Source organism: Schistocerca piceifrons, chromosome 2 (assembly GCF_021461385.2).
Source record: "Schistocerca piceifrons isolate TAMUIC-IGC-003096 chromosome 2, iqSchPice1.1, whole genome shotgun sequence".
Classification (NCBI taxonomy): domain Eukaryota; kingdom Metazoa; phylum Arthropoda; class Insecta; order Orthoptera; family Acrididae; genus Schistocerca; species Schistocerca piceifrons.
Genome location: NC_060139.1, coordinates 644,783,731 through 644,800,996, shown reverse-complemented (window position 1 = coordinate 644,800,996; position 17,266 = coordinate 644,783,731). Strand labels below are relative to the sequence as shown.

Genomic DNA, 17,266 nt, shown 5'->3' with positions numbered 1-17,266 from the left:
ATCGTAAAAATATTTCAGCCATTGAATAATTTAATCTTAATATCATTTCAGTGCAATTTTTTCTCTCCACAAGACGGTATACTCTCTTCAAGCAGCAGGGATCCTTCGGAGCTCGACACAAACAGAGAGATGAACGTTCTTTGAAATACGGAGGCTATTCAGAAAGTTAGGAGGATCGGTCTTGAAATGGAAACCAGAGTGAAAGTCCGGTAAAGCTTTACGCGGTTGTGTTGCACAATGTCTCTAGTACGCCCATAGACAGAGCCACGTCGCGCTTCTCCGTACTCAGAGTAAACTGAGCGCGTAAAGATGCCTAGAAAATATGGGTGCCTGCCGTAAGATTTCACATGATTTCATGCAACCCCACGTAAGGTAAGTGTCCTGTTGTTACTCTATCATGACAATTCTTGGCCCCACACTGCAGGGGCAACGAGGACGCTCGAGCAGCGCTTTCGGTAGGAAATTATTGAGCACGCATCATACAGCACGGACTTGGCTCTCTCTGATTTTCATCTCTGCTCACATGAACGTCTGGCTATCACACAGACAACAACCTGCAGTACAGCATAGGAAACTGGCACAAAGCACAGACGTCTGTCTTCTATGACTAGCGTATTGGAAAGTTGGTACAGTGGTACAAACAAATATCTCAGTTGCAGTGGCGACTATGTAGAGAAGTAGCTGGAAGGTGTACCTAGATGTTAAATATAATACATTTTTGGTTTTCATTACGTTTTCCGTTTCGCGACTGATCGGACCTTACTTTCGAAGCAGCCCTCGTAGATTGAGCCTGCTTCACTTTATTTTTCTAGCTAGGTTCATTCACGACCCTGCTTTCAAAAACTTCATAGGTTGCATCCTTAATTAAGTTTAAAAAATAGGAGATTCATTGTCTAAACAAATATTCTTTGAAACACGAAAGAAATCTAGAGACGCTCCAAAGCGGACGTGTAGCGGCACGACGCACTCACAGAACGCCACCTGGACCACTCCGCTAATTGAAGACTTAAAATTTTTCCATCTGCTCCCTATAAAGCGGACCAGTATTTATCCTCGCTAGGCACGTATAACTGGCCGTAGCTTGGGCGCCCGGTATTTTAAAATGGTTGCATACAGTCGTGCAAATAAATACGTCGCATTCTACGCGTTGTTAGGCATATATTTCAGAGTGGGATGCAGAAATGAGTTAAAATGGAGTGCAGTACACGCCCATGCTGGCAATGGACGCACGTAATTGCGTTTCCGAAACATTTGATTTCGGTTACAACGTTAGCGGAACCCAGAAATGCCCGTGCGCGTGCGCGCGCAAGGCAGCAAAGTGAATTACTGGAGGCATTTTTTCCGTTATAAGCGCTCTAATCAAAATTATCTGTAATTCAATTTCAACGTCATTCGATTTAAATACGTGTTTCGTTAAACCCAAATAGCAAATATAAATTACGGCCAGTGAAGTAAATAACGCGGAATGCGACGCAGTAGCAGCGCATAGCTGCAGTGCATTCGCCGTTAATGCAGTTGCGTTCCTGCAGTGGAGCGACGCGACGGTGTAAGCGCAGCGGCGCCCCGTCGGTTGCAGGAATCACCGAGCAGCACGGATCATACACACCTGGCAGGCGGCCGCGCTGCGTGCGCAGCCGAGCGCCGGGCGCACGTGGTGTAGCGGCGCTCCGAACGCAGGGCGGCCTGAACGGTAAAATCGTTGGGGGTTCTACGTTTGGATTAATCTGGATAGCATCCTCAATATATTCCAGTGTCATCAGAAATCAGAAAGTGTTAGTTTGGCATTCACTAATCAAACTGCTATAGCTCCAAATATGCATTCATGACGTCATGGATATGGGAAGAATCTATGCACCTTGTGGCAATAAATAGAGTGGTGTGCCAAAACGTATCTTGACAAATACGCTACTGGCCATTAAAATTGCTACACCAAGAAGAAGTTTAGATGATAAACGGGTATTCATTGGACAAATATATTATACTAGAACTGACATGTGATTACGTTTTCACTCAATATGGGTGCATAGATCCTGAGAAATCAGTACCCAGAACAACCACCTCTGGCAGTAATAGCGGCCTTCATACGTCTGGGCGTTGAGTCAAACAGAGCTTGGATGTCGTGTACAGGTACAGCTGTCCATGCAGCTTGAACACTATACCACAGTACATCAAGAGTAGTGACTAGCGTATTGTGACGAGCCAGTTGCTCGGCCACCATTGACCAGACGTTTTCAATTGGTGAGACATCTGGAGAATGTGGTGTATCCAGAAAGGCCCGTACGGGACCTGCAAAATGCGGTCGTGCATTATCCTGCTGAAATGTGGGGTTCCGCGGGGATCGAATGAATGGTAGAGCCACGGGTCGTAACACATCTCAAATGTAACGTCCACTGTTCAAAGTGCCGTCAATGCGAACAAGAGGTGACCGACACGTGCAACCAACGGCACACCATATCATCACGCCGGGTGATACGCCAGTATGCCGATGACGAATACACGATTCCAATGTGCGTTCAAAGCGATGTCGCCAAACACGGATGCGACCATCATGATGCTGTAAACAGACCTGGATTCATCCGAAAAAATGACGTTTTGCCATTCGTGCACCCAGGTTCGTCGCTGAGTATACCATCGCAGGCGCTCCTGTCTGTGATGCAGCGTCAAGGGTAACCGCAACCATGGTCTCCGAGTTGATAGTCCATGATGTTGCAAACGTCGTCGAACTGTTCGTGCAGATGGTTGTTGTCTTGCAAACGTCGCCATCTGTTGACTCAGGGATCGAGACGTGGCTGCACGATCCGTTACAGCCATATGCATAACATGCCTGTCATCTCGACTGCTAGTGATAAGAGGCCATTGGGATCCAGCACGGTGTTCCGTATTACCCTCCTGAACCCACTGATTCCATATTCTGCTAACAGTCCTTGGATCTCGACCAACGCGAGCAGCACTATCGCGATACCATAAACCGCAACCGCGATAGGGTACAATCCGACCTTTATCAAAGTCGGAAACGTGATGTTACGCATTACTCCTCCTTACACGAGGCATCACAACAATGTTTCACCTGGCAACGCCGGTCAACTGCTGTTTGTGTATGAGAAATCGGTTAGAAACTTCCCTCATGTCAGCAGGTTGTAGGTGTCGCCACCGGCGCCAACCTTGTGTGAATGCTTTGAAAAGCTAATCATTGGCATATCAGAGCATCTTCTTCCTGTCGGTTAAATTTCGCGTCTGTAGCACGTCATCTTCGTGGTGTAGCAATTTTAATGGCCAGTAGTGTACGATGGCGGCGCGCCATCTCTTACATCACAAAAGGCTTAGCTCTGAACGTATTCCGCTTCCTGCATGCCGTCTCTCTCTCTCTCTCTCTGTATCTATTTTTTATTCTACAGGTCTTCAGGAAAAAACTGTCCACGGTATCCTCTCCCTGGGAGTTTCTTTTTGCGTGTTTGTATTCCGCATGCTTTGGGTTACTTACCGAGTGTCGTTCTCTACTTGTAGTTCACTGTTGCTATTTCTGTTTACAATTTACATTTTGTCACTTGGAGGTAGTTAGTGGAGCTGCGGACGCTAGAAAATGCAGTGCCAAGTGGATAAATTGGAACATATCCGACATATTGTTCTGTTTGAGTTCAATAGAGACGTGACAGCAGCAGAGGAACCCACAACCATTGGCGCTGTGTTTGGGGATAATGCCACTGGACAGAGCACGGCAGGAAAATTGTTTTCTCGTTTTCAGTAGGATCGTTTTGACGTTTGTGAGTCACCGCGTTACACAGTTTCATGCAACGGGGAATGTTCAAAAATCGGATGTATGGGTACTGAAACCTGGATAATTAAGGAAGGCAGGATTGGGTTACGATTGTGGACCGGGCCCGAATTAATTACTATTGGTTTGGTTAGCAATTTCAGTGATTTATTTTAATAAATTTGTTTTGAAAACGAACGAATGAGGTCGCAATCAGACTTTTAAGGCGAGTAACCACAATCATGGCTGAAGGCGTTTAACACAAAAACTGGCAATTATTAAAAAATTTTACAAATAAATAAAATCCAGACAGCCAATAATTTTGAAGACAAGCCAATGTGGTCGCAGTCAGAATTTTAAGGCAAGTAGCCACTATCACAGCTGAAAGCCTTTAACGCCCAAAATGGCAGGTAACTGGGGGTGTCAGCTGCCACAAGACAGAAAAATACCGCTGGTTGAACTTAACAGTGTAAGAAGCTGAAAATAGTAAATAGTAATTAGAAGATCAGGAAGGCTAATCAGATCCGCCTTCCCAGGTACTCCACGCGCTGCTTTTCGCCTCAGTGACACTACGAGCAGGAACACGAACCCAAATCACTGGACAATCGCTAGATTTCACAATGGTGGAGGTTTCTCTACGCGAATTGCAATGAACTCAACTTAAACATGCACGGTCCGGTTTCGACGAGTCGGGCACCCTTGTGACCACCGCCCCTTCGATCTGGCAGTCCATACACGCCACCAGCGGTCCCGGCGTGTTGTCGCTCTGTGCGGACGTCGCTGCTCCTAGGATCCCAACCCAACTGCCACACTCACGCCACACGGAAGAAGCCCGAGGTCGCCCCAAAGATACGGCAGCAGTTACTACATATCGATAAGCGCCGCTGCTGCCACTAGCAGACTGGCAACGCTTACAAAACCGAGTGCCACCAGTGAACACGAGAAGATGACAAACAACGCAACCATGCCGACTAATCGATAAAATCTGGCAGAAACCTACACACGGCACCAACGCGAGTCGTAGCACAGCTCAGGTACCGTATGTTCTAACCCAAAATCGCAAAAATCAGCAGGTGGCCATAGACGCATCTCTGCTTGCTAATCATCAATTGGCTAGTGAACAACATCGAGCATTCCTATTCTGTACCGTTACTGGTGACGAGAAATGGTGTCTTTACGTTAACATAAGGAAAAGAGTGAACTGGTTGACCCCAAACAAAGCAGCAACTTCCCGTACAAAGACGTGTGCGCATCCACAAAAGATAATGTTATGCATCTGGTGGACCAGCAGTGGTGTAAGGTACGACGGATTGCTTCCCCGAGGTGTAGCTATCACTCCTGACATTAATTGTGAACAACTGAAACGTCTTGCAGATGCAGCTCTAAAACGACGACCGGTAAGACAGCGTGAAGTGATGCTACTCCACAATAACGCCCGCCCCCATTCTCCTAGATTGACAAAAAACTGTATCCAGGAGATGGGTTCAGAAGTCATTCCGCACCCACTTTACTCACCCAATAATGGAAAAGCGCTACGAACTTAGGCATCAACTCTTTGTAAGGAGCGATAAAAAAGTTTACTTTCGAAGGCCATACAGTCCAGAATCGATTCGCCAGTCGGACAAAATCGCCATGAGAATAGCAGCAATCATCACACATACGCACCGTGTTGAAGGTAGCCATATGGTGAAACGCCGTGTCATGCTGCACATCCTCTTTAGACAGGAATCGTCGACCTTTCGAGACCTTTTTTAAGGGGCCAATGGTATGATAATCGCATGGGGAGAGATCGCGACTATAGGACGGTTGCTCGAGTGTCTTCCACTTGGTTTGCGACCACTGCGGTATGGAGACATGCGGTATCATGAATCAGCAGCTCCGTTCCACAAGGGTGGTTTGCGACAGACATGCTGCCTCATACACATTCTTCATTCTCCGATGGATGTCTGACGGTCTTTTTCCTCCGGCAGTCCATAAAAGAGTAGCAATACATTGGTCCTGTTTGGGCGCATTTGGCCATAACTTTGCCACAGTTAACGTTTCCGTATTTACCGCACGCACATCGGAAAACCACGAATGCCACACTAATCCCTTGCCTACATGTCGATGCTTATATATCCGCTTCGGACTCTCTTCAGAAACGCCTTCAAACGGATACATTTTGGTCGTCCTCTATATGACAATCCCAGAGATCCTCTATAACTTTTCCGTTCTACTGCCACCTCTTAGCACCAAGGTAACAGTTTCTCTGATGTCTTAACACATGTTCTATCATTCTCTCCCACATATTCCTTTCCTCGTCAATTCTGCGTGCACATAACCACCTTGCTGCGTATCTTATCAGTCAGTTTGCAGAGTGTAACTGTAAACTGTTCTAAGTGCCATTTTTCTTCAAAACCGCATTTTCAGTGCTATTGTGCCCTCTGTATTTTTGTTGCACGTCCTTGCTCCAAGTGTGAGATTCTTCTTTCTTTCTTTTAGTGTTCAACCCTGAGGTTGGTTTGCAGCAGAGCGCCATTCCTATCTTCTGTCTGTCTTCCTCTTCATTTGCACGTGTGAGTTACATCCAACGTCATTCATAATCTGTTGCATGTATGATATCCTTGATCGCCCCCACCGATTTCTTCCCTCAATAGCTCCATGTGCTATTGTTACAATGATTTTGTTATGTCGTAGGATGTGCCTTACAAGTTTGTCTCTTCTTGTTTGGGTGTGCCTTCACAGAGATCTGGTTTCCTGTACTCTTCTAAGCACCTCTTCATTTGTTACTTTGTCTCTCCAGCTGATCTTCATCATACTTCTATAGCACCAAGGAGATAATATTTCAGACATTTATTGCTAGAAGGTGCATGGTCATCGTAGCAAGCAGTGATTCCCTCAGGAGCGCTAAGTGGCAAGCTTCTAAGTCTGTGTTTCGCAAGATTTACATGAGATCGTTGAGTCAGCTGAAGCTGTGGTTGCGGGACGTCGGCTGTCCGGTATAAAACTTCAGATCAAAACACCTTCATCCATCTAAATTTTCAGTTTTATTTATTTATTCATTTATTTATTTGCTACCAATTTCAGCGTTACATTAAGCCATCGTCAGGCCACCAGACCGATGTGTTGGAAGAATCCCACACCTTGTGCACTCAAAATAGGGACCAGCATCCGTATCCGTAGACTGCTTATTAACAAAGCTAGCCCTCCGATTATCAGCTGCACACTGTTGGAGCCTTCGATCGTGTACAACGTCCACATTTGCGTTGAGCAGAATTGTGGTGAAATTTGGTGCCAATGCGACGACAGTAACTCACCTTACACGCCACATGAACTTGTGGCCACTAGCCTTTTTATCGCATGCGTCGAAATCCTACTGTTTGAAGCATAACCGAGCCCGAGGATGACGTTGCAGGGAGCTACGCTTTTCCATCATTACATAAGAAGACTGTAGGCACCTTAGAGGAAACTTTCGAACTCGTACGTCGCATTGAAAAATAATTACCGGGTTTAGAAAAAGTGATCCTGTAATTACTTTGTGAAGTGTAGATGTACGAACATGTAAAGACCATGGTCCATTGAAGGGCTTGCGTATGAAACATGAGCTTTTGTGTTCATTTTCTGAGCAATATATAATCTATATTCATATAATTGTTTTTGACGCTTCCAGTCCTTTTCCAAGTCTCCACTTGACTAATACCAGACATTAGTACGAAGTCTGCTGATCATCAACTACTTGCTGCTACCTTCGGTCAAATAGGCCACTGGTGAAACGGCTGCCTTCACCATAACCCGAATCCAAGTCGAACTCCACAACATGACTTCGCGTTACAACCCCAGCTATGATTTCGAACTCGAAAATCAATTCGCTGGCTCCAGCTGAAGAATTTCGGGTGCAGTGATACTGAGATACAAACAAAATTTTAGTTTTTGGAACTTAGTACTGTCAGAAAAATTATTATCATTCAAACGAATGGACTGCTGAAAATACAGGGTGCAAAGGTTATAATCAACATTTATGTAATGTACATGATGGTCAGACCTTCAACTATGCTCTTACTACCTAATGTCCTGCCTGTGTAACACATAATTAATAATTGTAGTTTTACGTAATCGGTTAATTTCCACTCCGTTGTCCGTATCAAAGCGATGTACAAAGTTCACGACACCATTCATCCAATAGGACATATCGCTTCGGAGGGGACACACAAGGGTATTGATAGGCAAGTGATCTCTACGTTTGGCTCTACGTGAGCGTATTTTAGTGAATACTCTCTGAGATAATGCAACGCTCTGTGAAAAGACTTGGCTGTAAAGATATCAAATCAGACACCTTTCAGCCGTTTAGTTTCCAAACTTATATTATTTGGCCACTAGTGTCGGCCATTTAGTACGCCATCTTCAGGTCGAAACTGGTTGTTGTTGTTGTTGTGGTCTTCAGTCCTGAGACTGCTTTGATGCAGCTCTCGCATGCTACTCTATCCTGTGCAAGCTGCTTCATCTCCCAGTACCTACTGCAGCCTACATCCTTCTGAATCTGCTTAGTGTATTCATCTCTTGGTCTTCTTCTACGAGTTTTACCTTCCACGCTGCCCTCCAGTACTAAATGGGTGATCCCTTGATGCCCTAGAACATGTCCTACCGATCCCTTCTTCTAGTCAAATGGTGCCACAAATATCTCTTCCCCCCAATTCTATTCAATACCTCCTCATTAGTTATGTGATCTACCCATCTAATCTTCTGCATTCTTCTGTAGAACCACATTTAGAAAGCTTCTATTCTCTTCTTGTCCAAACTATTTATTGTCCATGTTTCACTTCCATACATGGCTACACTGCATACAAATACTTTCAGAAACGACTTCCTGACACTTAAATCTATACTCGATGTTAACAAATTTCTCTTCTTCAGAAACGCTTTCCTTGCCATTGCCAGTCTATATTTTATATCCTCTCTATTTCGACCATAATCAGTTATTTTGCTTCCACTTTAAGTGTCTCGTTTCCAAATATAATACCCTCAGCATCACCCGACTTAATTCGACTACTTTCCATTATCCTCGTTTTGCTTTTGTTGATGTTCATCTTATGTCCTCCTTTCAAGACACTGTCCATTCCGTTCCACTGCTCTTCCAAGTCCTTTGCTGTCTCTGACAGAATTACAGTGTCATCGGCGAACCTTAAAGTTTTTATTTCTTCTCCAAGGATTTCAAAACCTACTCCAAACTTTTCTTTTGTTTCCTTTACTACTTGCTCAATATACAGATTGAATAACATCGGGGAGAGGCTACAACCCTGTCTCACTACCTTCCCAACCACTGCTTCCATTTGATGGCCCTCGACTCATAACTGCCATCTGGTTTCTGTACAAATTGTAAATAGCCCTTCGCTCCCTGTATTTGACCCCTGCCACCTTCAGAATTTGAAAGAGATTATTCCAGACAACACTGTCAAAAGCTTTCTCTCGGTCTACAAATGCTAGAAACGTAGGTTTGCCTTCCCTTAATCTATTTTCTAAGATAAGTCGTAGGGTCAGTATTTCCTCACGTGTTCCAACATTTCTACGGAATCCAAACTGATCTTCCGCGAGGTCGGCTTCTACCTGTTTTTCCATTCGTTTGTAAAGAATTCACGTTAGTATTTTGCAGCCGTGACTTGTTTGGAAACTAGATGACTGAAAAGTTTTATTTGACATCCTGTAACGAACAGCCGAGTCCCGCAACTGTCTCTGAAAAGATGGGCATACAGAGACTTGCGTGTAAGTTGCAACAATTACGGTTAGGTACAAATGCTTTCAATATAATAAATGATCGTCTTTGGTTGAGGTACGGTACCGCTGTCTTCCGTAACATCCACTGAATGTTTACTACACGGGGTGCTGGAAAATTCCCCTTACAAATTTCTAGGATTTGTAGACATGACTGAGTAAAAAATATTTTGAACTGGAACCCATTTCCGGAAACGTACCGGTTCCGTGCTACAGTCCTTTCAAAACAAGTTGGTAACGTGATCAGTTTTACAAGTTTGGTAGGTAGGCATGCTACATGATAGTCATGGTATAGGGGTGGGGGGTGGGGTTGGGAAGAAGGCGCTTACATCGGATCTGCTGATGTCTTTTGAAGTCTATCCTACCTCTCTCACCTGGTTCGAGACTCATTCACGTGTATGTGAGTGTTAGAACTACACGATAGAGTACACGTTTGCAGAATACACCGACATGATCCTTTTGTATGGTGACGCTCATGGTAATGGGAGAGCTGTTCATCGTCTTTATAGGTGGTTATCCGCAATGTCCGACTTGGTCGCATACCCTTTTCGCCACAATTACGCCATGGCTTCGAGAAACGGGAACCTTCAACATCGGCAACAGTATCTGTGGAAACTGATTAAGTTTCCTTTTTGTTCCTTTCGTTATTAATCAGTAGAATAGTCAAACAGGTGATGTATTGAGTCACACAATAACAAATTACTTGTAAAAGTTGTCGCCTTACCAACATGTTTTGAACTGGCTGCAGTTTGGAAGCCGTACGTTTCCGGACATGGGTAGCAACTCAAAATATTGTCTACCTAGTCATTTCTACAAGTCATGGAAGTATGTAAAGGGAATTTTAGAGCAGCCTGTGTGTGAAAATGAATTTCCTTTGCTTCATGGTCTATAGTGACCATCTTCAGACCTATTTTATAAAAGCATGTCCTAATATGCCGGGACCGTAGTATATTAGGACATGTTTTCATTATATAAAACAGATCTGAAGATGCTCAATATAGATGGGAAATGGTAGCCTGATGACAATAAAATTGTGACCACATACGTGAAGCAAAGGAAATTTGTTCTATATTGGGGTCACTGTTCAGTTAGTGACAATGTCGCAGCTTGTGGAATGTGTATCCAAGGAGTCCAGTGGAAACGCTTCATATTAACAGCAGTGTGCTTGTGATATGAGTGATCAATAGGTTCATTTCCATTACTGGAACTGAAGCGCAGCGGAGCCGAAGTAACGCCGCAAGTGGAGACTCGAGGCTTCTGTATCCGAGTAACGGATCATCCACAATTTTCACGGAACGATAACACACGTATACAGCGGAATTGCTCACTTGAGTAATAAATACTCCGAATCGCATTTTAATTATTTGTTTGCCTCGTGAATAAATGTAACGAACGCCGTGAACTCCATTTGGCACACACCAACTAATATCTTTCTAGCTGTCATAAAACATTTTCATGCTACGAATATTGTTTAAATCCTACTCTTAGCTCCTTAAGAGAAGGAAAGGGTAAAATTGCACTAATAATTCCAAGAAGAAAGTTATATTAACAGTTATATCTCCAACGCCGTATCCGACAATGGAGAATAAAAAACTCAGTATACGGTACAACGAAAAGTAACCTCCGCCATGAAATTCATAAGAATGGTTTCAAGCAAGATTAGAGCTTAGCTTCCATTGGACGTCGAGGCTAGTTTATAAGTCGTACAAATCGTAGTGATTCGCAGAATACAACAGTAGATTAAAGAAAGCATGAGAAAGACGCTTCGCATATTAACGACTCTTATCGCAAGCAAGCCGAAGCTCTATGTAAAAAATGAAATATCCTGATTGATTGACTGACTCGTTATGTCCCAGCCCAAACAGCTAAGCATAGAAACTTGATTTTTGGAGGTGCCGATTTTATACTGCAGGCGTCGTTTAAGAAGGGATTTTTCGAAATTCCTTTCCGAAAGGGGCGAAATAAGGGATGAATTTTTTAAATATATCGGTATTAAGGCCATTTTGAAACTATAACTACGAAAATTGGTATTTGGATTCTCGGTCGGAAATAAAAAATACGTGTTTACACATTTTTGGAAATTCAGCTCTATTTGACTTCTCGGTTACAACACAAAACTCAAATTGCAGGATTCACAAAAATCTTCAGCTAACAGAATCGCTTTTCAGTCGAAAATAAATTTGTCAAATACTATGCTTCTTGGCCTTAATTAGCGTGTGAAGTTTAGAAGATGTATCAATTTTAAAATTAAATCAAAGAAACAGTCACCACGACAAATTGGCTTTTTTCATAATTGCATAGAAAAAGAGACGAATATTTAATACATTAATTTTCCAGTAGGCCTAATTTATGTTTATAGAACTACTAGCGAACCCGGCGGTGCTCCGCAATTCCTGGATATGTACGGAAATTCGATCTACCTCCTGATCTCCTTCTCCCATTTTCTCTGCCTATCACCTTCTGTCCTTGTTTCTGCATCGCTCTTCTCCCTCTCTTTCACTTCATCTTCGCTTTTCTTTCTCCCCATCTCCTCATTCCTTCTCTCTATATCCATTTCCACCGCCCTCTCTTTCTTCTTCCCTCTCTCGCTGGCCTTGAGACTCGTTTATTGTTATACCCAACGAAAATTTGTTAGGGATTTGAAGTCGTTTTAAGCAAGTGGGTAAATCGGTTGGGATCGTTGGTTCAGCGAGGATAGTGACTTCAATGACAGTACTGCGCATACAGTAATTTAATCTATAAAAGTATATGATTACAAAATTTTGGACGATAGTGACTCCGTAGTAGTATTCTATTCATAAAGTGATAAGTCACGCATAAAATTTTCGTGTTCTCTGTTAGAACCGACTGTTATCAAGAAATCAAACAGCACACTGTTATGCATTCCAGTTTTGTGAAATTACGGACAAAGAGCAACGATATATATGGGAGCCAGGTGCAGCCTTAGAAAGCATTTTCTTACTCACAGACTTTTTTAACAGTTGTTGCTAAGAAAAATATATGACACATGTTAGAACATCGTGTAATATGAAGTGAATCGATCAAGAATTTGTCGAGATATTTGCTAATATGGTTTCCTGATTGTGTAGTAAATATGTAATTATATGTAATATGCACTGAAAATTGTAGCCTATGTTTGAGAATGTATGTTAGACTGCCATGTAAAAATTTGAATTTAATTGATCAATGTTTTTGGTTATAATGTTTAACAAAGATTTGTGTTTATGTACTGGCATATATATTAAAATAACATGTAGGCTACGTCTGTCTGAACTTTTATTGGATTACCTTTCAAAAATCTGTAGTAAATCGGTGAAGAACGTTTCGAGATTTTGGTAACAAAGTTAGCCTATGACATTTCTTTATATAGTAGTGTAGATTTCTGCTCTAACTACTAAGCATACCAATCATTACCGATGACAAAGAAGATAACACGTTTAAATGCGATTCAATGTACAGAAATATCCGTTTGAACTACCAGGTACACTGCTTCTAGATTGTTGATAAACAAGAATACATAAAATTAATTAATTTTTAAAAATGTGCAAATCTTGTACAAACAGTTGCTTTATTTCATTTTTATACCTTGTCTGCAGTTTAGTTTGAGTAGACTAAATAGACTGATCGCGCAGTCTGTGGATTTACATGTGAAGTTTGAGGCTTAACTACATGCGAATTCGATTTAAAAGAAAAAAAGTGTGCGAAACATACAGTCTACGAGCACAAAGCAGTCGGTGCTATACTAATATTCTATGAACTAATGAATCACACCATTGGACGTTAAGTAACACCACTAATAAGGCTCCTCAGAAACTACGTATATCATTACAGACTGTAAAGTGAATGAGCAAATGACCATTTTATGTATTCTGAAAGCCTATAATACAGCTGTTAAAAAGGCATGACAATACAACTGCTAAAAAAAAAAAAAAAAGGCATGGCAGTCGCTGTACGTGTGAACTAATTAGTGTAATTAGGCCAAGCAGAGCTCTTGTAAGAACTTCTGTTTGATAGCTCATGTAGTACCTCGGTAAGTGCAAACAATCAAAATCATTAATAGGTATTTGTACAGTGAAGTGCGGTGGAGAGCAATTACGATATTGAAAGCAACCAAGACAGACGGACGTAGTCAAGTGGTCGAACGGGGGTCTTTCGATAGGCTGTAGGCAATGGAACCAATTAGCACCAAATTGCTCTCAGAGTTACACAGTGGGCAACCGCGCATAACTTCTGCTATTAACGTAAGGGGTCTACGAATTTTGTGCGCGACATCAAACAGAGGCTGCGGGTAGCGTTACCGGCGTAAATCAGCCTCTCTGCAGAAGTGCTGTACTGTTCAGCCTTTTATAACCATCTGTCACACGTGAAAATATCAGTTACGTCTTACGTGTGACAGAGCGTTTGAAATTATAAAAACGACGTGGAAGTGATCCCTGATGAAAATTAGTCTTTTTGTATGGCCAACAAGAATGAGTCTTTTATTCTAAAAAAACTGCACATATATTTTTGTTCTATTAGTGGAATAGATATGAAAGAAATTACTGATATAATGTGTTAAAAACTTGGTTGTACATTATTAACTTGATTTTCACGTCATTTTTAAAAATATTTTCTGTCATTTTTAGAATTAATGCATGTGGTTTTGGAGACTAGTAGTACATAAAAATATATTTTTTTAGATAATTACTAGATACATCTCTTCTGAATTTTATTTGAGTCCTTGTATTGCGACTTTCATACCTGTGTCGTCACAACGAATGCAGTAGAGCAGTGTGACCTTGACTGGGATGATGACAAATGTTGCGTCATCCTCACTTTCGAGAACACAGCGGACAAGACAAACGGTATTAGTTCATTTGACTTCCTAGACCATTAAAGAAAAGGAGCCAATTTTGTATTTTAAGAATGACAATTGTGATATTATTAATTACTTGTCTGCCGATGGTTCCACGTTTCTCATTAGTTGGGGCACTTGCACTGGTATTAAATTAACCACTATCATTAAGATGAAATTACTTTTCTAATAGGAGTTGTCAAGATACTGTGTTTTCCATAGTCAGATATGTACCGGCTACTAATCACAGGAGAAAATCATAGGAAATTGGTAAGTGTTTTTCAGGTAACTTGTAAAAGATTACAATATTTTTGTAATATTTGTTATGTGGACGCCTGTGAATTGTTATGATATTGAATTGATACGAACATCAAGTAATTTCGCATAGGTCTCGATCGATATATAAGGTGAAAAACTGTTATACAACTTAAATTTTACGTGCAAGTGTTACCATTCTTAGATACATGTGAAACAGTTTTACTAGTAATTCACATTAACCTGTTCATCATAGAGCGCTGGCCACCAAAATTTAGTACACAGGGCTGTTACATTCAGCAGCAACAATCGTTCTAATGCGGCAGGCATCGTGTTAGACTGATCGTGGGTGACGGACATAGGTTCGTCATGCCGCGCTGCTTTAACTCTGTGCCAGAGTTCGTCAATTATAGGGGCTGGCCTGTCACGACACATCAGCCTGTTGGTAACCCACGGTCTTATTCGAAAGATCTGGAGAATGTGAAGGGTGGAGTAACAGTTGAACAGGGACTGATAACCCTGTAGTTTGGTTCCTGCACACTCCGAACCAACCAACCAACTGTTGAACAGTCTACGTCTACAGGTAGACCGGGATCTCTCGGGCCATACCATTACGTCAGGCCACGTGTGATGATGAGAAATATAACAGACAACATTCGTTCTCCTCGGAGTATGCATGGATGGGTATGTGGGTATGTAACCTATGGTTATTTATAGAGAACTGAAACTCTACCGAACTGTCCAGTTTTATAGCGGTGCGCACCCGTGTTTGTGCGCCTCTCTCTCCGGCCGCATAAATGGAAGCAACGATAAATGTCGCTGGACAGGTACTCCGTGGAACTCCAGAAGTGTCCGAATGTTCGTGTGGATACATCTCTTGATGAGAACAAGCCCAAAGTACGTGCCGCGGCTCTACGAAGCGCGACAGTCAGTGTCGTTTCGGGCAATACTCACAGAGGTTGTTGGATCCTGCGTGGAACTGAGAATGGAGGTCAGAAGCGGAGCGAGTACCAATGTAATGTTGCGGGTTGCACACTTTACAAATCAAGAAGCCGCTGTTACATCAGCGCTAATGGGCTTTCCTAGTTCCCACTATAGTTCCGAAAGTTGACGAGACTGAGAACTGTGCCGCTGGGGCTCCTTCATAGTCGTCGACTCGTTCTCTCTTACTGAAGCATGCAATCGTGCCTTATTGTTAGTACTTAAGATAGCACACGATCTTTCTACTGTAATGTAGCACTGACAAGGCAAAGTGGCCGACTGTCAGGATCAGATGGTCTAAAACGAATCTGTGTTCTGTGACACTTTGGAGGGTGAAAAAGCACTCCGTCTACCGGCCACAAGTGGCCCATCGGTACCATCCGACCGCCGTGTCATCCTCAGATGAGGATGCGGATGGGAGGGGCGTGTGGTCAGCACGCCGCTCTCCCGGTCGTTATGATGGTTTTCTTTGACCAGAGCCGCTACTAGTCGGTCGAGTAGCTACTCAGTCGGCATCACGAGGCTGAGTGCACCCCGAAAAATGGCAACAGCTCATGGCGGCCCGGATGGTCACCCATCCAAGTGCTGGCCACGCCCGACAGCGCTTAACTTTGGTGATCTGACGGGAACCGGTGTATCCACTGCGGCAAAGCCGTTGCCCCGTGGAGGGTGTAAGACGAAAATTAATTGATGCAAAGTACACAATTGCAAATGTGTCCTATTAGAAGAGGAGAGATGTCTGGAATAAATTTCATTCTATAGTTCTTACTTAAAATGAAAACATGCATATTTCGGCCACTGCGAACTATATGGTTGTATTCTTATTTATTCCGCCTCCGCCATGATAAAACGTATCTGCTGCGTAAAACGAAATCTAGACACACAGCATCGGCACTGTTATATCCCTGTGACAAAAACGGGCTATTTCTGTATTGTTTTGGTCACGTCAACATGCGTTTATGGGATAACTGCAAGATGTGTAGAACATAACTCATTTCTGTAACTTTTTAGAAATCTATTAAAAATTAATTTTAATGGTTAATAACGATTTAAAGATTACATGTCGTTCTCATGCCATGTTTTCTGATACTGTCGTTACAGACGCTCGGTAATGTCTCCAAAGTCAAGACAGTTGTTACACGTTCTCTGAGAAGGTATTAGATATTAAAATAAATTTACAGCACTCTTCGAAAAAGTTGTATATATATATATATATATATATATATATATATATATATATATATATATATATATACTCCTGGAAATGGAAAAAAGAACACATTGACACCGGTGTGTCAGACCCACCATACTTGCTCCGGACACTGCGAGAGGGCTGTACAAGCAATGATCACACGCACGGCACAGCGGACACACCAGGAACCGCGGTGTTGGCCGTCGAATGGCGCTAGCTGCGCAGCATTTGTGCACCGCCGCCGTCAGTGTCAGCCAGTTTGCCGTGGTATACGGAGCTCCATCGCAGTCTTTAACACTGGTAGCATGCCGCGACAGCGTGGACGTGAACCGTATGTGCAGTTGACGGACTTTGAGCGAGGGCGTATAGTGGGCATGCGGGAGGCCGGGTGGACGTACCGCCGAATTGCTCAACACGTGGGGCATGAGGTCTCCAAAGTACATCGTTGTTGTCGCCAGTGGTCGGTGAAAGATGCACGTGCCCGTCGACCTGGGACTGGACCGCAGCG

At 42.9% G+C, this 17,266-nt stretch overlaps 1 pseudogene; it reads right to left on the bottom strand.

Annotated features, from left to right (window-relative positions):
• Nucleotides 1–16,108: 16,108 nt before the first annotated feature.
• LOC124778541 lies at nt 16,109–16,226 on the bottom strand (annotated as a pseudogene).
• Between the last annotated feature and the right edge of the window lie 1,040 nt (nt 16,227–17,266).